Source organism: Schistocerca serialis, chromosome 8 (genome assembly GCF_023864345.2).
Source record: "Schistocerca serialis cubense isolate TAMUIC-IGC-003099 chromosome 8, iqSchSeri2.2, whole genome shotgun sequence".
NCBI classification, from domain to species: Eukaryota; Metazoa; Arthropoda; class Insecta; order Orthoptera; family Acrididae; genus Schistocerca; species Schistocerca serialis.
The window spans coordinates 585,889,538-585,909,746 of record NC_064645.1 but is presented as its reverse complement, the minus strand read 5'-3'; the positions used below and the strand labels follow the sequence as shown (position 1 = coordinate 585,909,746).

At 40.5% G+C, this 20,209-nt stretch overlaps 1 pseudogene; it reads right to left on the bottom strand.

Moving 5' to 3' along the window:
- Positions 1–14,826: 14,826 nt before the first annotated feature.
- LOC126417874 (5S ribosomal RNA) lies at positions 14,827–14,943 on the bottom strand (annotated as a pseudogene).
- Positions 14,944–20,209: the final 5,266 nt, after the last annotated feature.

The following is a 20,209-nucleotide window of genomic DNA, read 5'->3' as shown; positions in this document are numbered from 1 at the left end:
TGACACTCATTGCCTAGTTACTAAACATTTCTGTATTATGTGTGGAGTATTACGGAACATTATTCATAAGTCATCTGATTACACTAAATATTGGCACTCATTGGCCAGTTACAAACCATATTTATGCATTGTTCAGAAGTCATCATTCAAAGCAAAAGTTAATTAATGGATTAGCATTAACATAATTCATCTAGTTATAGTAATCATTGGCACTCATTGGCCAGTTACTAAACATTTTTATGCATTGTTCAGAAGTCATCATTCAAAACAGACAGCATCATCTGCGAACAACCTAAGAGAACTGCTCAGATTGTCACCGAGGTCATTTATATAGATCAGGAACAGCAGAGGTCCCAGGACGCTTCCCTGGGGAACACCTGATATCACTCAGTTTTACTCGATGATTTGCTGTCTATTACTACGAACTGCGACTTTCCTGACAGGAAATCACGAATCCGTTCGCACAACTGAAACGATACCCCATAGAACCGCAGCTTGATTAGAAGTCGCTTGTGAGGAAAGGTGTTAAAAGCTTTCCAGAAATCTAGAAATATGGAATCAACTTGAGATCCCCGGTCGATAGCGGCCATTACTTTGTGCGAATAAAGAGCTAGCTGCCTTGCACAAGAACGATGTTTTCTGAAACCATGCTGATTACGTATCAATAGATCGTTCCCTTCGAGGTGATTCATAATGTTTGAATACAGTATATGCTCCAAAACACTACTGCAAACTGACGTCAATGATATAGGTCTGTAGTTCGATGGATTACTCCTACTACCCTTCTTAAGCACTGGTGCGACCTGCGCAATTTTCCAATCTGTAGGTACAGATCTGTCTGTGAGCGAGCGGTTGTATATGATTGCTAAGTAGGGAGCTATTGTATCAGCGTAATCTGAAAGGAACCTAATCGGTATACAGTCTGGACCTGAAGACTTGCCCGTATCAAGCGATTTGAGTTGCTTCGCAAGCCCTAAGGTAGCTACTTCTGAGAAACTCATGCTAGCAGCTTTTTGTGTTTCAAATTCTGTAATATTCCATTCGTCTTCCCTGGTGAAGGAATTTCGGAAAACTGCGTTCAATAACGCCGCTTTAGCTTCCTTCAGATTTTCAGTGTTCCAGTGAACATTGTCAAAAATTTCTCTAAGTCTACAAATGCTGTATGCTTAAGTGTGTCTTTCCTTAAACTATCATCTAACGAGAGTCGTATAGAGTCAGTATTGTCTCGCGCGTTCTTACATTTCTCCAGAATCCAAACTTATCTTCCCCGAGGTGGGCTTCTACCAGATTTTCCATTCTTCAATAATGAATTCGTGCTAGTATTTGGAACCATTGCTTATTAAACAGACAGTTCGGTAGTATTCACAACTGATGTCTTTGAAACTGGAATTATTACATTCTTCTTGAAGTCAAAAGGTATTTCGCCTGTCTCATACATATTGCATACCAGATGGAATAATTTTGCCATGGGTAGCTCTATCAAGGCTATCTGTAATTCTGACTGAATGTCGTCTACTCCAAGGGCCTTATCTCGACTTAGGTCTTTCAGTGCTTTGTCAAATTTTTCTCGCAGTATCATATCTCTATCTCATCTTCCCCTTCCATGATACTGCCTTCTTATCCTTTGAGGGATGCTCTATACACTCCTTCCCCCTTTAAGCTTTCCCATTTCTGATTAGTTCTGGTTTTCTACCTGTTCTCTTGATTTTCATACAACTACTTCTCTTTTCTACAAAGGAGTTTCTATTTTTCTTATAGGTACAAACTACGAGTATCTTTTCCCCAGTAAAACATGCTTGAAATACGTGTGTCTTCTAGCCATTCCTGTTTAGCAATTTTGTATTTCCTGTAAATCTAACTTTCAGACATTTATATTCTCGTTCACCTGCTTCATTTGCTAGAGTTTATTTTCTCTTTTCAGCAGTTACATTCATTTTCTCCCATGGTTTCCATGAATTTGTACTAGGCGTGGTCTTTTTAGATATTTCATGCTTTGCTGCCTTCAGTACTTCACGTCTCGAAGGTGCCCATTTGTCTTCTACTGTTTTTATTTCGCATGTCCGAGTCAACTGTTGTTTGATATCCCCTCTGATATTCTCAACAACCTCTCGTTCTTTCATCTTACCCATCTCCCATCTCTTTAATTTCCTACCTTTTGGCAATTTCTTTGTGCGTATGTGGGGAAGATAGATGAAATAACCGTAAACAGGGAGAAAAAGACGTTGGAGACGCCTCTTGTGCATCGAGACGTCTTTGGTTTTGACAGCGTGCTCTTCAAAAATCTCTCAAATACTGGTACTTTTTACTGGCACCTGTACCTTATGCAACATATCGGCAGTTTATCATACGAGTGCACTGGTTGTATCTATTTAGCTTTGTGTTTGTCTTCCAGATGATTGCTCTCCGGTATTCTTTACTGGTTTTAACATCAACTAGCTTGATAACAAGGGTACTCCTTCCAAAACTCGCTGTACATACAGGCATCCCATGGATTCCAGTTTAGTTAGCTGAATTATTTCTCTTACCTCTTCACACATTTATTCAGTCTCTTCATCATCTTCGTAGCTAGCTGTCATACAAACTTGTACTACTGTGGTGGGCGTGGGCTTAGTGTCTACCAAGGAAACGGTAATACGTTCACCATGCTGCTCACTGTAGCTTAGCCGTATTCCTGGTTTCTTATTCATTATTAAACCTATTCTTGCCTTACCCCTATTTCATTCTGTATTTGTAACCATGTATTCATCTGACCCGAAGTCCTGATCCACTGCCACCGAATGCGCTAATTCCCACTCTTATTCCTCAACCCATCCATTTCCCTTCCCAAAACCTCTATCCTACTTGCCCGATTAGGGATCTAACAATCCTTGCTTCTGTGTGTTTCCCCTGATGACGACATCTTGCTGAGTAGTCACGCCCAGAGATCGGAACGGGGGGCTATTTTACCTCCGGAATATTTCACCCAAAAGAAGGCCATCATACGGTACAGCTGCATGTCCTCGGGAAAAATGATGGTTGTATTTCCTGTTTAGTTCTGCTGTTCACAGTACCATCACAGTAAGACCATTTTGGTTAGTGTTACAAGCCAGATCAATCAATCTTCCAAACTGTTGCCACTGTAACTACTCTAAAGGTTGCGCCCCTCTTCAGGAACACGCGTTTGTTTGGCCTCTCAGCAGATACTTCTTCGTTGTGATTGCAACTGCTGTACGACTATCTGTATTGCAGAAGCACGCAGGCCATCACACCAGCGGCAGGGAGTGTAGGTTGTGGGGGAAAAGAATAAGCACTAGAAAGACAAGCCGAGGAAAGGAATATGTCGAAAAATTCTTACCGGACATTCGAAGAGCATAGACAACAAAATGCTCGGAGAAGATAAAGATTACATTACGCAAATGAATTTTAGACTATATTGGGGGTAGTGATGACGTAGAATCGCAAATATTATAAATATTAAACACTTGGGGGAGATTATTTAAAGCATATCGAAATATACCATTTTCTGCTGCTACTGATATTACCATACATTCGTCGGGCCAGAATTCTACGTCTTCTTTCCATTTCACTTCACTGACTCCCACTGTATCTAGCTTGAGTCACAGCGTTTCCCTATTGAACTATTAATTTCCTACCACGTTCAAAATTGTGACAGTACGCGCTCCGACTTGTAAAACATTGTCTTTCCGTTAGTGTGATTCCACCAGCTGCCCAAATGAAGACCATGGGCCCTTTTCAAACTTTGTCAGGTGCTGATAACGCTGTGTCAAATGAGTAAAAAGAGTTCCCGTGGATTCACAGTAATTACTCAACATTAGACACTGATCACGTCCCGTATATACTTTGCGGAGTGGTAACAACCCTAAACAAAAAAGAACATCAATGTATTCCTGTGGATGTTCTACCTGTCACAGAGAACTACTACTGTAATCATTTTTCATACGAGCCAATGGTGTTTACGTGGATAAATTTACAATAACATGCGACCAAGTCTTGTGGGCACTTCACTCTTTTTGTTAGGCAGTGTATTATGTGCTAAGTATTCACTCAATTCCTTTGAAAAAATTTTCAAAATCTACTTTCATTTTGGCCGAGAGGGGTTACAGCACGTCTCCGGTAGCTTTTGTATTTGTTACGCGTTGCTTATAATCTTCTTCAAAATTGTTTTTCACTTCTTTCAGTTTACCTTCATCACACAGTTTTCATGAGTTGCAGCTCTGTTTACGTCCGTAACACCTCCTCTCAATTTCACTCCTAGTTCTTATTTATTTATATTACTAAGAAGCTTTTATTTGTCATCTCACGATTATGAACAAGCTATTCTATTATCCATCTCCGTAGGCTTCCTAAAGCTCTTCAGATGCCGGGAATGTATTTAGATTTTCTTTTTTCTCGTTTCCATTAGTGTATCTCAAAATCAGAACTGGTCCTGTGGTAACTACAAAATTTTGGGAGATTTAACTGATTGTTCTCAGCAGTGAACAAGTTGTTCCATGGCTGACTGATAGATAACTTTGCTTCGAGCCCTCCCTCGGCATTATGATGACTACACTCTTTGTATTGTCTTATCTGAGCCATCCGTTCCACAGTTTGTTCAGAAAAACCCAAGTAACCTTCCCGTATTGGTATTACTTACGTCGTTATCAGTTGCCAGATAGCTACCATCTAAAAAAATTCGGTTGCTGCTAATGTCCCACATTTCTCACTTTAAGAGACAGATATTGACTTGCGCTACTGCTCTGGATGCCTTATCAGTATTGCGCAGAAGCGAAACAGATATTTATGTCCACTCATTACGGAGAAGAGAGCGATAAGACTGCCGGCCATAGAGCCAAGCGCACACAACCCCTTCCGCGCTGTGACCCCCATCGTTCTCACCGGATACTTCTAGAACCGAAAAGAGACACTCGTTTAGAGCACAACGACGGAAATGTTGAAATGTTGAGTTAATACCGTACGAAAATGATGCAGATTATGTGGTGACGCAATATATATTACAAAATAGCTGACTCGCATCACAGTGCACAGCACCAGATTCAAGCTGCGTACATATCGACTTCAAGGGGCAACAAAAATTTGAATCTCCATATTTCATAGAATTATTGACCGAATTTTAAAAATATAAAGTGCTGTCATAATATACTGATTAAAATACATAATGCTAAGTTTAAAGTTTAACACACTAAGACAAATATTACAGTTAGGAACTGTGTACGTGTCTCGAGGCAGTGTAACTCACGACGTGGAAATTATGTAGGATTTTCCCCATCAATTTTTGAAAATAAGAGCACTTAGTGACGTCCAATAAACCTTTCATATAATTTTCAACATTTATGAAACAAAATAACCAACTGAAAATAGTTTATCGCAACTACATTTTCGCACCTCATGCCGTGAAACATCAACATCAGGCATGACGTTTTAACTTACTGTTTCTATACCACTAAGTCTGTTCCCACTACATTTTGCTGAGTGTGTCTACATATACCACTGAATTTATCTTAAAATTATATAAGTGTACGTCACAAAGTTCAAAAGATATAACGTCATAGACATTGAGATACACGAAAAACAATTTTTGCTTAAAATGAAGCGCAAAATGCACACACGCATTCAGAGTTTCGTAATGAGAGCAGTTAGCTACTTCCAAGAAACCTTAACTACAATTTTAAACCTTTTTTTAAAACTTTCTCGCACACTAAAGTTATGCCTAATATTTAACACGTTAATTCATTTGCAAAAGAAACCGACGTTTTAAGCTCTTTCATACATGGGTGTTCCATTCTGCAGATGATCCGGTATATGGGAGAGGGGGGGGGAGGTTATTGGTTGACAGTATATGGCTTCCAGTTGTTAATACCCTAGTTTCCTATTAGAAGATATGAGAAAATGAAACAGAACAGAGTTTTAGGTACATAATTAAGAATCAACTCTCTTAGAAAAGAGAAAGGACTTTGAAGAGCAGTTGAATAAAATGGACAGAGTTTGAAAAGAGGTTACTTGAAGCACAACAATAAAAGCAAAACAAGAGTAATGGAATGTAGTCATATTAAATCACATCATTACATTAGTAAATATGACACTAAAAGCGTAGATAAATAAAATAACTGGTCATAGCTAAAGTAGAGAGGACTTCAAATGCAGACTGGCCATAGCAACAGAAGCATTTCTCAGAAACATGAATTTCTTACACCATACAAATTTAAAAATTAAAAAGTCTTTTATTACGGTTTTCCTTTGCAGTGTGGCCTTGTACAGAAGTGAAACATGGACGACCAACAGTTCAAATAAGAAGAGAATACCGAAATTTATGCTACACATGAATGTAGAAAATTAAATGGGTGGACAACTAATTGGGTAGTACCGAGTCAAAGTGGGTGATGGATTAGTTGGCAGGACAAATCTGGAAGCACCAAGAGAGACCTTCAATTCGCTACTGCAAGGAACTGGGCAAGGGCAAGGGGGGGGGGGGGGGCGGGAAGAGGGTAAGATTGTAGAGAAATATCAAGGCTTCACCACAGCAAGCAGGATCAAATACATATAGATTTCAGTAGCTGCATAGAGTTGGAGGGCTTGCACAGTATAGACTTGCGTGGGAAGCTGCATCAAATCAGTCTTCGTACCGAAACCACAGAAAGAAACACAACCCACACACATTACGAAAGTGGATGAGTGTACTTATGTGTTCTCTATATTGTAACCTCCCCACAAAATAAAATAATTATTATTTGGTTAATGATTCTAAGTTTGGAGTAACCTCAAAACAAACTTCTTTCTCATTTGTAACCTCCCTACAAAATTCTTTTCACATTAACCTCCACACAAATTTCTTTCTGATTTAATCTAAGCTCAAAATTCATTCACATTTAGCGTAACATCACAACAGAAAAAATTATAATTATGTCGTTCACATTCAGTGTAACGTCCCAATAAAAAAAAAAATTCAGTAACCTGGTAATAATACAATGTAACTAACCTCTCAATTAAATTGTCGCTCACTTATGACTTTTCAATAATTCACTGTGAATTTAACCTGGTAAATTTTGGACGACAGCAGTGCTGCGTCATGGCCCTGAGAGATCATTCTGAATAAAAAAAAAAGGAAAAAATTCTTACCTCAATGAAATCGAAGGATATATCTGCTCCTGCAATAAATTTTTCCGGCACAGCTCTGTGCAATGCTGGCCGACCTATCTGTCATTTATGAAAGGAAGCAACTGATTTTTCTATTGCAATAATCGGGATCATCATGCATGGAAGAAATTAGTAAATTCTTTAAATTGAAATGAATGGTTGTTAAAACTTACTTTTTATAAGGAAGATTATTATTACGAGAGTTTTAAAACATTTACACGCGACTTGAGATAACATTACTGAATAAGCGCGAGGCTGCTTTTTACCTTATACAATAATACTCAGGCACCGACATCTCTGCACCGTGACTGGGCCAGCCAACACGATACACCATATCAGACCAGAGCAGACTCCAGACTAGCCACAACTTACTGCTACAGCTACACAGTTCCTACTGCAGTCAACACTGCTCTCTGGTCAGAGATTCTCTTATACCTTGCATATCGTAGTCAGCGCATGAGCAATACATCGAAATTACATCTGCTTGGACCTCATACATAACCTTCTACTGGTGGGGGGGGGGGGGGTTAAAATTTGGCAGCGATGGTGAGTCAATTGGACTTGCCATGAGCAACAAATCTTTCTATAATCTACTTAATTAACTAAGTTTACAGTCGCAAAGTATATACATATATATATAAGTGCAGAACATGAAATGAAATAGAGTGCACATGCACTGAGTACAGAACATATCAAGAAATGACAAAATGTATATGCAATGAGTACAAAACATATTAACAAATGGGATAAAGTGCACACGCACTATATATATTTTTTCCCATTTTACAAGAACTAGGATAGGAAAGGGAAGGATTGCATCATGGTTGTAGCACAGTAGGTTGCACGTAGCTGCACTGAAAGTCTATATCTTTTTACAGAAGCACAACACCAAGTGAGACAATCTGAAGTTCTCTTCCCTGAAGTATTAATCAGTGTAGCCAAGACACTGAAATGTCGTATTAATATTCAATGTTATCATTTTGGTGGTACATTAGGTACACCAAACAGTGGGACCATAATAACATCCCCATCGTCCAAGGTGATGGACAGCATGATGTGTCAACACCACACTCTTGTAAGGTACACCAACGTAGAATTAGTGCAAAAACCAAGTATAGTGCTCCATGATCATGAGGATGGACAGGACAAACGGATATTGCAGTAATTTCTGGTAATTAGGTCAGAAGGTGAAGGACATTAAGTCTTATGCTAGTCATCATAGAGAATTACACTAGTCTATCAACCGATTTGAGTAATTGTTGACACTCATTGCCTAGTTACTAAACATTTCTGTATTATGTGTGGAGTATTACGGAACATTATTCATAAGTCATCTGATTACACTAAATATTGGCACTCATTGGCCAGTTACAAACCATATTTATGCATTGTTCAGAAGTCATCATTCAAAGCAAAAGTTAATTAATGGATTAGCATTAACATAATTCATCTAGTTATAGTAATCATTGGCACTCATTGGCCAGTTACTAAACATTTTTATGCATTGTTCAGAAGTCATCATTCAAAACAGACAGCATCATCTGCGAACAACCTAAGAGAACTGCTCAGATTGTCACCGAGGTCATTTATATAGATCAGGAACAGCAGAGGTCCCAGGACGCTTCCCTGGGGAACACCTGATATCACTCAGTTTTACTCGATGATTTGCTGTCTATTACTACGAACTGCGACTTTCCTGACAGGAAATCACGAATCCGTTCGCACAACTGAAACGATACCCCATAGAACCGCAGCTTGATTAGAAGTCGCTTGTGAGGAAAGGTGTTAAAAGCTTTCCAGAAATCTAGAAATATGGAATCAACTTGAGATCCCCGGTCGATAGCGGCCATTACTTTGTGCGAATAAAGAGCTAGCTGCCTTGCACAAGAACGATGTTTTCTGAAACCATGCTGATTACGTATCAATAGATCGTTCCCTTCGAGGTGATTCATAATGTTTGAATACAGTATATGCTCCAAAACACTACTGCAAACTGACGTCAATGATATAGGTCTGTAGTTCGATGGATTACTCCTACTACCCTTCTTAAGCACTGGTGCGACCTGCGCAATTTTCCAATCTGTAGGTACAGATCTGTCTGTGAGCGAGCGGTTGTATATGATTGCTAAGTAGGGAGCTATTGTATCAGCGTAATCTGAAAGGAACCTAATCGGTATACAGTCTGGACCTGAAGACTTGCCCGTATCAAGCGATTTGAGTTGCTTCGCAAGCCCTAAGGTAGCTACTTCTGAGAAACTCATGCTAGCAGCTTTTTGTGTTTCAAATTCTGTAATATTCCATTCGTCTTCCCTGGTGAAGGAATTTCGGAAAACTGCGTTCAATAACGCCGCTTTAGCTTCCTTCAGATTTTCAGTGTTCCAGTGAACATTGTCAAAAATTTCTCTAAGTCTACAAATGCTGTATGCTTAAGTGTGTCTTTCCTTAAACTATCATCTAACGAGAGTCGTATAGAGTCAGTATTGTCTCGCGCGTTCTTACATTTCTCCAGAATCCAAACTTATCTTCCCCGAGGTGGGCTTCTACCAGATTTTCCATTCTTCAATAATGAATTCGTGCTAGTATTTGGAACCATTGCTTATTAAACAGACAGTTCGGTAGTATTCACAACTGATGTCTTTGAAACTGGAATTATTACATTCTTCTTGAAGTCAAAAGGTATTTCGCCTGTCTCATACATATTGCATACCAGATGGAATAATTTTGCCATGGGTAGCTCTATCAAGGCTATCTGTAATTCTGACTGAATGTCGTCTACTCCAAGGGCCTTATCTCGACTTAGGTCTTTCAGTGCTTTGTCAAATTTTTCTCGCAGTATCATATCTCTATCTCATCTTCCCCTTCCATGATACTGCCTTCTTATCCTTTGAGGGATGCTCTATACACTCCTTCCCCCTTTAAGCTTTCCCATTTCTGATTAGTTCTGGTTTTCTACCTGTTCTCTTGATTTTCATACAACTACTTCTCTTTTCTACAAAGGAGTTTCTATTTTTCTTATAGGTACAAACTACGAGTATCTTTTCCCCAGTAAAACATGCTTGAAATACGTGTGTCTTCTAGCCATTCCTGTTTAGCAATTTTGTATTTCCTGTAAATCTAACTTTCAGACATTTATATTCTCGTTCACCTGCTTCATTTGCTAGAGTTTATTTTCTCTTTTCAGCAGTTACATTCATTTTCTCCCATGGTTTCCATGAATTTGTACTAGGCGTGGTCTTTTTAGATATTTCATGCTTTGCTGCCTTCAGTACTTCACGTCTCGAAGGTGCCCATTTGTCTTCTACTGTTTTTATTTCGCATGTCCGAGTCAACTGTTGTTTGATATCCCCTCTGATATTCTCAACAACCTCTCGTTCTTTCATCTTACCCATCTCCCATCTCTTTAATTTCCTACCTTTTGGCAATTTCTTTGTGCGTATGTGGGGAAGATAGATGAAATAACCGTAAACAGGGAGAAAAAGACGTTGGAGACGCCTCTTGTGCATCGAGACGTCTTTGGTTTTGACAGCGTGCTCTTCAAAAATCTCTCAAATACTGGTACTTTTTACTGGCACCTGTACCTTATGCAACATATCGGCAGTTTATCATACGAGTGCACTGGTTGTATCTATTTAGCTTTGTGTTTGTCTTCCAGATGATTGCTCTCCGGTATTCTTTACTGGTTTTAACATCAACTAGCTTGATAACAAGGGTACTCCTTCCAAAACTCGCTGTACATACAGGCATCCCATGGATTCCAGTTTAGTTAGCTGAATTATTTCTCTTACCTCTTCACACATTTATTCAGTCTCTTCATCATCTTCGTAGCTAGCTGTCATACAAACTTGTACTACTGTGGTGGGCGTGGGCTTAGTGTCTACCAAGGAAACGGTAATACGTTCACCATGCTGCTCACTGTAGCTTAGCCGTATTCCTGGTTTCTTATTCATTATTAAACCTATTCTTGCCTTACCCCTATTTCATTCTGTATTTGTAACCATGTATTCATCTGACCCGAAGTCCTGATCCACTGCCACCGAATGCGCTAATTCCCACTCTTATTCCTCAACCCATCCATTTCCCTTCCCAAAACCTCTATCCTACTTGCCCGATTAGGGATCTAACAATCCTTGCTTCTGTGTGTTTCCCCTGATGACGACATCTTGCTGAGTAGTCACGCCCAGAGATCGGAACGGGGGGCTATTTTACCTCCGGAATATTTCACCCAAAAGAAGGCCATCATACGGTACAGCTGCATGTCCTCGGGAAAAATGATGGTTGTATTTCCTGTTTAGTTCTGCTGTTCACAGTACCATCACAGTAAGACCATTTTGGTTAGTGTTACAAGCCAGATCAATCAATCTTCCAAACTGTTGCCCCTGTAACTACTCTAAAGGTTGCGCCCCTCTTCAGGAACACGCGTTTGTTTGGCCTCTCAGCAGATACTTCTTCGTTGTGATTGCAACTGCTGTACGACTATCTGTATTGCAGAAGCACGCAGGCCATCACACCAGCGGCAGGGAGTGTAGGTTGTGGGGGAAAAGAATAAGCACTAGAAAGACAAGCCGAGGAAAGGAATATGTCGAAAAATTCTTACCGGACATTCGAAGAGCATAGACAACAAAATGCTCGGAGAAGATAAAGATTACATTACGCAAATGAATTTTAGACTATATTGGGGGTAGTGATGACGTAGAATCGCAAATATTATAAATATTAAACACTTGGGGGAGATTATTTAAAGCATATCGAAATATTAATAGCCGGCCGGCGGGGCCGAACTGTTCTAGGCGCTACAGTCCGGAACCGCGCGACCGCTACGGTCGCAGGTTCGAATCCTGCCTCGGGCATGGATGTGTGTGATGTTCTTAGGTTAGTTAGGTTTAAGTAGTTCTAAGTCCTAGGGGACTGATGACCTCAGAAGTTGAGTCCCATATTGCTCAGAGCCATTTGAGCCATTTTTGAAATATTAATAAATTAAAAAGAATTCGCTCTTCACTCTAAAACTCTGTGCCCAGCTTCTTCCTCACGCAAATCTGGTTTTCTGTACGAGCACCAATCATATTGACTATTACATAATAGTACTAGAGAACTAAGCCATGAACTTATCGCAGTATTAAAATGCTCGAGTTGTTTACAGTTTTTTCCACGAAACTATTTCATTGTGTATGGCTGATGGCATAATGTATTATAATACTTTTTCCCTTCTTTTTTATTCGGTTTTCAGAAGTAAGATGGATGAATGCCTGTCTGTTAAGGTTCTATGCAAACCACAATTTTGGCAACCTTTCCGTCCTCGTTATTACGTGAGACTCATGTCGGACAAGGTAAACATGTATTTTGATATTTTGATTCACACTAGAACATGGGGATCTCGTAAATTCGTACTTACATGAACAGGGGTAGGCCAAAAGTATGGAAACATCCCGAGAAATGCGCGCCTGATCATAAGTGCAGATACTAGCCAAGCCTGCCCGTTGCAGTGTGGTATCTGAACACGAGCGGCACCTGTGAAAAGTACTCAATACGTGGCAAGTGTCAGTCGTCATCAGAAAATTGTAGTTGCAAGTGTATTATGTTGGAGCTAAGTGTATTCGGTCCCAGGCAAATTGCTGATGCTACCGTAACCTAAGAAGCCGACGTGTTTACACGACATACAGGAGAACGGAAAAATGTCATCAACGCGGAAGAAAGCTTGTGTTGAGTCATAGTCACGGACGGTCACTGACTAGGACAGTGACTTAATGTAAGAGGACCACAATCATTGCAAAACTGCATGTCGCACCCGCGAACAATCTCAGCACCAAAACAACAAGAGAGGAACTCCAGTAGCAGGGAACTGCAGGGCGATCTGCAATTCCGGAACCATTCATCAGTGATGTAAAATCACGTTGCAGGAAAAGATGACGCCGAAGCTATAAAATGTGGAGTACGGAGCAATGGAAATGTCGTTTTGTCGGTTGGGTCTTGACTCACACCGTTTCCCACTTCTGGCGGTATTTACGTCCCAAGAGTGAAACTTAGCGCAGGTTCATGATGATTTGAGCACACTCACGGTATTCTATGGGATCCATGGTGGCTCTGCAAGGTCGCATGAGTGTCAAGGATTATGTGACCATTTTTTCTGGTCAGATCTATCACATCGTACAATCTCTGTTCCCAAATGGTGATGCTGGGTTTCATGGGGACAGTGCCCATTTTCACACTGTTCACAGCATCCTGCACTGGTCTTGTGACAACGAGGTTGAACTGCTGCATACCTCTGGCCACCGCATTCGCCAGATTTCAGTATTATTGAGCCTTTATTGTTCACTTTATGGAGATGGTATTATAATCGCTATTCACCTTCATCATCGTTATCAGAACTTGATACTATTCTGCAAGGAGAATGGTATAAGATTCCCTTGAAAACCATACAAGAGCTGTACTTATCCATTCCGAGGCGATTTGAAGCTGTTTTCAATGCTTGTGGTTTTCTTACACCGTGTTAGACGTGGTAGGTGTTCTCTTTCTGGTATTTACATATTTTTGTCAAACACCTGTACGTCAGCGTAATTGCTCTGTTATTCACAAATACGTATTTGGCAGGTGGTTCACAAAATCACTTTCAGATTATCTCACAGCCGTTCCACTCTCGAACAGCACTCATGAAAAATGAACACCTGACTCTTCCTGTCTGAACACTGTTTATTTTTATTTCGATGCTATTTCGTCCTGTGTAGGTGAGTCAATAAAGTATTCTGGCATTCTGGAGAGAATTATGGTGATTAAAATTTTCTGAAAAGATTTCGTCTTTGTTTCGGTTTGTTCCATGCAAACTCGCTAATCATATGTATGACATCTCTTCCTTATTTCGTCATAATACAATACGGGCTGCCCTACTTTGAAGTTTTTCGGTGTCATCAGACAATCTTATATGCTAAGGATGCTATACTGAGCAGCAATACTCCAGAAAAGGTAGGACTAGCATAGTGCAAACAGTCTCGTTATTGGATTTGTTGCTTATTGTAACTGTGCTGCCAATAAAACGCCGTCTTTGTTCCCCTTCGCCACAATATTTTCTGTATGGTGGTTCCAATGTGAGTTGATCGTTTCTGTAATTCCTTGCTACGAAACTGAATCGACAGCCCTTAAATTTGTTTGGTTTTTGGTGTAACAGAATTTCAGTGGTATTCTTTTTGTGAATCATGTGGAGGACTGCGCATTGCTTTTGATCTTCTGATGACTTTACTAGACAGTAAACGACAGCATCATCTACAAATAGTCTAAGACCGCTGTTCATATTGTCTCGTTAAACGTCTGTGCTGATCAGGAACAGCAGAGAGCCTATAACATTTCGTTGAGGGACGTCAGGAATCACATCTGTATTACTTGATGACATTAACTACGAAATGTGACATTTATGACAGGGAATCACGAATCCAATCTCACGACTGTAACGATACTCCGTTGCTACTCAGTCTGATTAGAAGTCTTTTGCGGGGAATGGTGTGAGAGCACTCCGTCTTCAGGCCACAAGTGGCCCATCGGGACCATCCGACCGCCGTGTCATCCTCAATTGAGGATGCGGATAGGAAGGGCGTGTGGTCAGCACACCGCTCACCCGGTCGTTACAATGGTTTTCTTTGACCGGAGCCGCTACTATTCGGTCGAGTAGCTCCTCAATCGGCATCACGAGGCTGAGTGCACCCCGAAAAATGGCAACAACACATGGCGGCCCGATGGTCACCCATCCAAGGGCCGGCCACGCCCGACAGCGCTTAACTTCGGTGATCTGACGGGAACCGGTGTAGCCACTGCGGCAAGGCCGTTGCCAATGGTGTGAGAAGACTACTAGAAATCTAGAAATATGATATTAGTTTAAGATCCCCTGTCGGTAGCATACATTGCTTCAAGTCAGTGAAGAGATATTTTTGAACCCGTGTCAGTTATAATCCTACTAAAAATCTATTTCATAGATAAGGGTCTATAACTCAGTGCATAATTTCCAATCTGTCTCTTGTATATTGGTGTGACTTACGTGGCTCTCCGATCTTTAGTCGAACGAGCGGTTGTACACAACTGCTAAAAAACGGAGCTCTTTCGTCAACATGCTCTCAAAGAAACCTCATTGGTACACAGTATAGACCGGAAAACAAGTCTTTATTGAGTGACTTCTTGCTCCACACTCTTTGCCGTACCTCCTGCTGGAATGTTTCAAGATCTATGTTATCCTTTCGCGCTGACGGAACAATTTCGTGAGAGAATCAAATAGCTTTTCCTCGAAGCGTCTCTATCTCGTCCATTAATCCAACTTCAATACGGTTCATAAACTCAGGGATTCTTTGAAGGAGACTACTGAAGGCGAACTCTGTCGTGGCTGATTACTCATGCTCTAGATAATTCTGATAAATCGTTGTTTGCTGTTTGCATTCCTCATGGCTAGATTTATGAAGTCAATCTCGTTAAATAGCTCCCGAGGTGTAGTAACTGATACTTGATGTCTATAGCTGATTACAGTGACCAAACGAGGTACAGATAACATTATATTTGATCTTTTCTTTTGTCAATGAACATACAGGGAACTTTTGGTTACACTACTCGTTTCTGAAGAACCTTCATTTTGATTAAACAAATGCCCCTTTCAAAGTAGGTGTATTAATTCCACAGACAAAGCAGCAATATACCTAAGTTTAAATAACTTACGAGAATGCATCCAGGCGATTGCTTCGACAACCAGTTGTCGGCGACGTTACCCAGCTGCATTCCCGTAAGTTATTTGAACAATGCATACGCCAGCAGAAACTCAGGTCTCACATACCTAGTTATCTGTGTTAACAGTGACCCAAATGAAAACTGCTTTGCCTCTTCGTTTTCGTTTGAAATCACATTTTCGTTTAACACGGAATTCTGCACTTTAACAAGATCTTTTATGTAACAGTCTGTTGTAACAGCCAGAGGAAGAGAAAACATTGCTTTAGAAATGCAGCCGGATATTTGATTAATAATCACTCACAACTGAAAGTACCATGATTTTTCAATAAAGCTTTCATGAAATGGGATCTGCTCTTTCCATGCATGTCGAAGAAAGAATACAGATAGGTATGCTAGGGGCGTTCTGGCGTGCGTAGGTCATCAATGACATCTTAGATGACGTCATCGATAAGTCATGGGATTTCCCTCCCTCTCCCCTGTCTGACAAATCCCAGTTGCTCTGTATATAAAATGGCAGAAAGTTCAAAAATTGGCACAATATTCAAATTTTGATAAGATTTTGCCCTACTCCTGTGCAAGAAGGGCTGATGTCCTAAGCATAAATTGGCAGGAAACTCAAACATTGAAGATGTGCATTGTCATCTTGTTGGAAGTAGGTTACTCGTTCAAAGTACAGATAGTCAGTCGGCCGACCAGGTCATCCGGGCGCAGGTCTATAACGTCAATGTCTGGGATTGTAAGGCAAAGGGAAGTAACTCTCCAGTAGAGACGTGCAAGACTATTTTTATGAATTAGGCTGCTTAACAAATTTCTACATACTTCCCGCGAGTCTCCGCGCTGCTCCGGGGCAGTGTTGCACTCCACGTAGCCTATGCCCACATTGCATTAGCCCCCATTCCATGGTGCCAAAGTTCTCGATCGCCAGACCTTCTGAGAAGTCCGTGGTGGCATGCTTAGAAATCGAAAACTCAAGAGGTACACGGTCATCCCACTACAGGCGAACACTTGTGCAGTAGCTGAAAGGCCTAATATTAGTTTGACTTATTATTCATGTAAAACCACAACAAATATTTTTTTATGGAATGGATAGTGGCTATTTCACCGGCATTAACATCACCACCCACCAAAAAACCATCAAAGATGCTGACTTATATATACCAGCCAGGTACAACAACACTTGCGAACAACACACGCCTATGCTTATCTGCTTGTACAACTCAGATGGTATCGGTCAGAAACGCGACAAATACATATGCTGGGAAAGTATATTTCCTGCAAGGGTAGTGGTCACTACCGTACCTGTACAGCACATTTCAGGACGAAAAACTGAACTGCAATGGCCAGAAAAGTCCATCTACTGGCCATAAGGTGTGTAGAGCCCACACCACGCTGACTCGGCACGGGGGAATGCACTACAGTTAAATGATTCGTGTGTTTCACGCTGATCAGCTTCTGCTGACAACTCATCCCCCGCTAGCCACCAACTGGGAACGGCTACAAGTCACGCGCTTAAGCGTTTGTCATGGACTGGTACTTCTGTTAACAATGTGTGATATATGCAAAATATTGATCACACTCAGGTCATCTATGCTATTTCCTTTGCAGTACACTGCAGTGCCCCACCTCACATCAGTTAGGAAGACATAAAAACAATTTTGAAAGCACCCAAATCAACGAAAATTTGTCTCTACAAAAGTGTAAAGCCCCCTCTCCAGGTAGGGTCTTAGTTATTTTAAAAAGAATATTGTACCGTCGACATTGAATCACGCATTGACATCAGCAAATAACAAATAATTTTCCGCGTAATTGGGAAAATCAAAGTCTAAAATCTACCCCCCCCCCCTCCTCTAAGGTTTCATCGGAGAATCATATGTAATGGGCCAGTCAGTAAAAGTCACATAACAGAAATTAACATCTAATGTTCCCACATTAGAGGAGAAGGTCCAGATATATGCTGGCCAAGGATTTTGCACAGTGACATTTTAGTGTGAATGATTAAATTATTGGAGAAACCCAGGGATGATACAATAACATTTACCCTTCAGACTTGTGGGAGATTAAACAGTTGAAAAAACATTCTTCTTATCTTACATAAGTAATTTAGAAAACCAATACAAAAACGCAAGATTTTTTTCCTTGGGTCCATATACGGGCTATCTTTATATTAAGGAAAAAATATTTTAAAACAAGATTGAAGTGCAAGTTTATTTGCAATAATCACAAAAATAAACTCCGTTGTCTATCCCTGCACACTTAGTATGCGCCCACATACGGCACTGGATACACTGAATCGAAATTTCTCCATTGGCGTCCGCTGAAAATGGATTGTCGCATAGTATGCACGACATACCTGTCTCATATGCATTCAGAAAGCTCTAAATCACTTCGTCTCATATGCGTTCAGAAAGCTCAAAATCACTTTCCTCGTCGTCTAGCGTGGACTCATCCTCATTAGATAATTCTCCTCACGACGATATGTCTACTTTCTTTTTCTTCCGTAGATTTTTTTTTCTCTTGCCGTCTTTATTTGATTTTTGAATCTGCTTCGATTTTTGATCAAGAAAAGTTAGCTGCCTCTTCCTCTCCAGTGACCTATCCAAGAAACTTATGAGCTCTTCCTTGTACGAAAATCTAGTAATCAAGGCCGCTTTTTTAAATTTCCGACCTCTGTTCCTTGTTTTCTTTGCAATTGTAGGTGGTGGGGAAATGCCAAAAGGGCTACCAGGAGTCAAAGTTCTGGTTGTTGGTTGTGCATGTGATGAGGAGGAATGAGCAAAGGAAATTCAGAAAACTTTCCTGGCTAAGTAGAGAATAATCTGAATTTTTTGGTAGGCTTACCGCTGGAGGTTCTGTGTTATCTGTTCTCGACGATCCTGCATGAGGATCGATCGATAGGCGAGATGAGCGGTGATTCTGCAAAGGATCTACCCAACTTCTACCAGCTACGTTAGTGGTGAAAGGTGCGTCAATGCAATTCTTCTCAGCCATTCGTTCTAGTTCAGATGAACTATAACCAAAGCCTTTGTTCCATACTCAACAAGTAAGAAACGAGCTCTTCTTCCAGACTCTGTCCTAAAACAGAAGGCCTACCCGGCTTAGCACTGGTAGCAGCAGTTGGAGTATGTTCTTTTCTCTTACTTAAAAACTGCAGGGTAGAGAGAGGTACATCATGTACTTTTGCAGAATTTAAAACTGACGAAATAACGTCATTTAATGGACACTTGTTTTCAAAAAAAGTTCTAAGCCTATCGTTCCACGTGGACATTCCACAAGATTATGGAACAGAATAGCAGGCAGCATACACCTAAGGTAATGCAGAGTGTTTTAAGACATGAGCTGGTGCAACGAAAGCTTTGAGACTTAGGATTTTAATTAAACATTTTCTTGTCATTAGGTATGACGGCAAATGGTGTGCAGTTACATTTCCAGCCCAAGCATTTCTCCTACTAGGAGGAATTTCATTATTCTGATAGGTTATATTAGGACACTTGAAGATCTTTGTTGAAACTGTCTTCTTTTAATTTATTTTAAGAACCCTTTTATATGTTCCGTAGCACTATGAAAATTTACTAACTACCTCACATTTCATGAACGGTTGTGAGATCATAGTGTTGTTCATTACAGGCTCAAATTTCATACGAAGCAGAATGTTTTCACGGCAATAATAACGGACACGTAACATGCTAAGCTCTCATAGATCTACATCTACATCTACGTGATTACTCTGCTATTCACAATAAAGTGCCTGGCAGAGGGTTCAATGAAACACCTTCATGCTGTCTCTCTACCGTTCCACTCTCGAACGGCACGTGGGAAAAACGAGGATTTAAAATTTTTCCGTGGGAGCCCTGATTTCTCTTATTTTATCGTGATGATTATTTCTCCCTATGTAGGTTGGTGTCAACACAAAGTTTTCGCAATCGGAGGAGAAAACTGATATTTCATGAGAAGATTCCGTCGCAACGAAAAACGCCTTTGTTTTAATGATTGCCACTCCAATTCACGTATCATGTCTGTGACACTACCTCCCCTATTTTGCGATAATACAAAACGAGCTGCCCTTCTTTGTACATTTTCGATGTCATCCGTCAGTCCCACCTGATGCGGATCCCACACCGCACAGCAGTACTCCAGAATATGGCGGACAAGCGTAGTGTAAGCAGTCTCTTTGGTAGACCTGTTGCACCTTCTAAAGTGTTCTGCTAGTCAATCACACAGTCTTTGTTTTGCTCTACCCACAATATTATCTATGTGATCGTTCCTATTTAGGTTATTTGTAATTTATTTAATTTATTTATTTATGCATTTATTTTACCTGGCAAGATTAGGGCCTTCAGGCCCTCTCTTACACCTAACCAGGCATACTCAGATTGAACGAATTTCTGTT